Source organism: Bison bison, unplaced genomic scaffold, assembly GCF_000754665.1.
Source record: "Bison bison bison isolate TAMUID 2011002044 unplaced genomic scaffold, Bison_UMD1.0 scf7180017864317, whole genome shotgun sequence".
NCBI lineage: Eukaryota > Metazoa > Chordata > Mammalia > Artiodactyla > Bovidae > Bison > Bison bison.
The window spans coordinates 5,733,047-5,737,390 of NW_011494889.1; positions in this window are offsets into that span (position 1 = coordinate 5,733,047).

The following is a 4,344-nucleotide window of genomic DNA, read 5'->3' on the forward strand; positions in this document are numbered from 1 at the left end:
CAGATGACACTACCCTTATGGCAGAAAGTGAAGAGGAACTAAAAAGCCTCTTGATGAAAGTGAAAGAGGAGAGTGAAAAAGTTGGCTTAAAGCTCAACATTCAGAAAATGAAGATCATGGCATCTGGTCCCATCACTTCATGGGAAATAGATGGGGAAACAGTGGAAACAGTGTCAGACTTTATTTTTCTGGGCTCCAAAATCACTGAAGATGGTGACTGCAGCCATGAAGTTAAAAGACACTTACTCCTTGGAGATAGTTATGACCAACCTAGATAGCATATTCAAAAGCAGAGACATTACTTTGCCAACAAAGGTCCATCTAGTCAAGGCTATGGTTTTTCCAGTGGTCATGTATGGGTGTGAGAGTTGGACTGTGAAGAAAGCTGAGCACAGAAGAATTGATGCTTTTGAACTGTGGTGTTGGAGAAGACTCTTGAGAGTCCTTTGGACTGCAAGGAGATCCAACCAGTACATCATAAAGGAGATCAGTCCTGGGTGTTCTTTGGAAGGAATGATGCTAAAGCTGAAACTCTAGTACTTTGTCCACCTCATGTGAAGAGTTGACTGATTGGAAAAGACTGATGCTGGGAGGGATTGGAGGAAGGAGGAGAAGGGGACAACAGAGGATGAGATGGCTGGATGGCATCACCGACTCGATGGACATGAGTTTGAGTGAACTCCAGGAGTTGGTGATGGACAGGGAGGCCTGGCGTGCTGCAATTCATAGGGTCGCAAAGAGTCAGACACAACTGAGCAACTGAACTGAACTGAAGATCATGGTGGCTAAAGATTTCTAGGAGAGCTAAGAGCTTACAACAGGAGATCCTTTTTCAGTGGTATTTATGAATCTCCTTGTGTGTTTATTTTAGAATATTGATAAATTTCCATTAAGAAAATAGATATTTTTCTCTGTAGAGTATATAAGGATGCTGCTGCTGCTGCTGCAAAGTTGCTTCAGTCGTGTCCAACTCTGTGTGACCCCATAGACGGCAGCCCACCAGGCTCCCCCGTCCCTGGGATTCTCCAGGCAAGAACACTGGAGTGGGATGCCATTTCCTTCTCTAATGCATGAAAGTGAAAAGTGAAAGTGAAGTCGCTCAGTCGTGTCCGACTCTAGTGACCCCATGGACTGCCGCCTACCAGGCTCCTCCATCCATGGGATTTTCCAGGCAAAAGTACTGGAGTGGGGTGCCATTGCCTTCTCTGATATAAGGACACAGTCAGCATAAATGCAGAAGGTGGTTGGGACCAAAATAGGCTTGCTCTATATTAGCAGGATTTTTTTAAAAAGTTCTTTGTTATTGTGGAATATTTCCATTTGTTCTCTCATCACTGAGGTGTAGAATAGCGTTTAGCAAGTTACTTATCTGGGTCTTGGTTTGCGTGTCCATGATAGATGGATTTAACTATGTGCAAGGAGATCCAACCAGTCCATCCTAAAGGAGATCAGTTCTGGATGTTCATTGGAAGGACTGATGTTGAAGCTGAAACTCCAATCCTCTGGCCACCTGATGCGAAGAGCTGACTCATTTGAAAAGACCCTGATGCTGGGAAAGATTGAGGGCAGGAGGAGAAGGGGACAACAGAGGATGAGACGACTGGATGGCATCACCGACTCAATGGACATGAGTTTGGGTAAACTCCGGGAGTTGGTGATGGACAGGGAGGCCTGGCTTGCTGCGGTTCATGGAGTTGCAAAGAGTCGGACACAACTGAGCGACTGAACTGAATTGAACTGAATATAATTATCTGACAATGTGTTTTCAAAAGTTTATTTCCTATAGGGAGGAAAATATCTTTTTTACCCACCACAGAAGGAGAATCTTCTAAAAAATGAAGTCAACATGAGAAACCGTGGATATAGGGAGATGTCATTCTGATATTTGAACCCCTGGCCCCAGCTATACCCGAAGTCATGATGGTAGTGGTTTAGCTGCCAAGTCATGTCCAACTCTTGCAGCCCCATGGACTGTAGCCTGCCAGGTTCCTCTTGGGATTTCCTAGGCAAGAATACTGGAGTGAGTTGCCATTTCCTTCTTCAGGGGATCTTTCCGACCCAGAAATCAAACTCCAATCTTCTGCATTGCAGGTGGTCTCCTGTATTGTAGGCCAATTCTTTACTGACTGAGCCACCAGGTAAGCCCACCTGAAGCCACATACATGTTCAAAGCCAAGGAAATGCCTGTAGCCAATCCATTTCCTATTTTGTTTAAACTAGTTTGGGATGGAATTCTATTACTTTTAATCCAGAGTTCTAATATAAATACTCTCTTAATAGCACTCATCCATAGAATCCCATTCCTATATTAATACAGAGTCTTCTGAATTTACTACAAATTAGCATGCGTCTAGCACCGAAGACTTTATGCTTTTGAACTGTGGTGTTGGAGAAGACTCTTGAGAATCCCTTGGACTGCAAGGAGATCAAACCAATCAATCCTAAAGGAAATTAGTCCTGAATATTCACTGGAAGCACTGATGCTGAAGCTGAAGATCCAATACTTTGGCCACCTGATGTGAACTGACTCATTGGAAAAGACCGTGATGCTGAAAGATTGAGGGCAGGAGGAGAAGGGCATGACAGAGGATGAGATGGTTGGATGGCATCACTGACTTGGACGTGAGTCTGAGCAAGTTTCGGGAGTTGGTGATGGACAGCGAAGCCTGGCGTGCTGCACTCCATGGGGTTGCAAAGAGTTGGACACGACTGAGCGACTGAACTGATGGAAAGTGATGACTGTGGTTGGTGACTTCCAAGCCACAAGTATGGGCCTTTGGATCAGTGAAAGAGGAAGGGTTTTTAATTCCATAGCCTGGAATATATTATTTGCACCATTATATAGGCTTGAATGAGGAATTCTAGTTACCTGATGAGATATGTATTAATTATAGACTTTTAAAATAATTCAGTAATTCTTGGTTAAACGTTCCTTCGGTTTATTATGAAAATTGCTGGGTAATTCTGTAGTAAAGATTTATAGCTACTACTTAACTTACCTCTTGCTAATAAAAATAGTGTGTTAAACTTTTTGATAGGGTTTATGGGGAATTGAAACAAAATGTTCTATGCTCTTTTTTATTTTTATTTGATCATTTAAAGTGAGGATATGAAAGTAATGGAATGAATAAGGTGTATTTTTAAAATTCAACTTTGACTCCTGGTAAAAGTTAATTGTAAAGCATATTAGTAAGGCTCTTTATTGGAAATATCAAATCTCCAAAACTTTGAGAAAGAAGGTCATGTGAAATATCTCACCCAGGATTTCCTTATAATTTATGGTATAGAAACCTTTACTATATATCTTGAGCCTCTCATAACATCCTTCAGTTCTCTTTAAAATAAACCTTTTCTTTTACTGTTTTCATACAAGAGAAACTCCCACAAGAATTTCTTGAGTGCAGGACAAGATTGAGAGCTTAGGGATTCTGAGCTTTTTTTTCCTAATACATCTAAACCATAATGTGATCCCTTCTAGGGAACTTTATAGTATGATCAGCCACCTTTACAGTTTCTGAGTGGTCTTTGAATAGGAAATCTGGATGGAATCTGATGCTTGTGATTTATCATTTGGGAATTCTGAAGAGCAGAACTTCCCATTTCCTAATACTTTGATCAGATCAGATCAGTCGCTCAGTGTCCGACTCTTTGCGACCCCATGAATTGCAGCACGCCAGGCCTCCCTGTCCATCACCGTATTCTCCCGGAGTTCACTCAAACTCACGCCCATCGAGTCGTTGACGCTATCTAGCCATCTCATCCTCTGTCGTCCCCTTCTCCTCCTGCCCCCAATCCCTCCCAGCATCAGAGTCTTTTCCAATGAGTCAACTCTTCGCATGAGGTGGCCAAAGTACTGGAGTTTCAGCTTTAGCATCATTCCTTCCAAAGAACACCCAGGACTGATCTCCTTTATGATGTACTGGTTGGATCTCCTTTCAGTCCAAAGGACTCTCAAGAGTCTTCTCCAACACCACAGTTCAAAAGCATCAATTCTTCGGCGCTCAGCGTTCTTCACAGTCCAACTCTCACATCCATACATGACCACTGGAAAAACCATAGCCTTGACTAGACGAACCTTTGTTGGCAAAGTAATGTCTCTGCTTTTGAATATGCTATCTAGGTTGGTCATAACTTTCCTTCCAAGGAGTAAGTGTCTTTTAATTTCATGGCTGCAGTCACCATCTGCAGTCATCTTGGAGCCGAGAAAAATAAAGTCTGACACTGTTTCCACTGTTTCCCCATCTATTTCCCATGAAGTGATGGGACCAGATGCCATGATCTTTGTTTTCTGAATGTTGAGCTTTAAGCCAACTTTTTCACTCTCCACCTTCACCTTCATCAAGA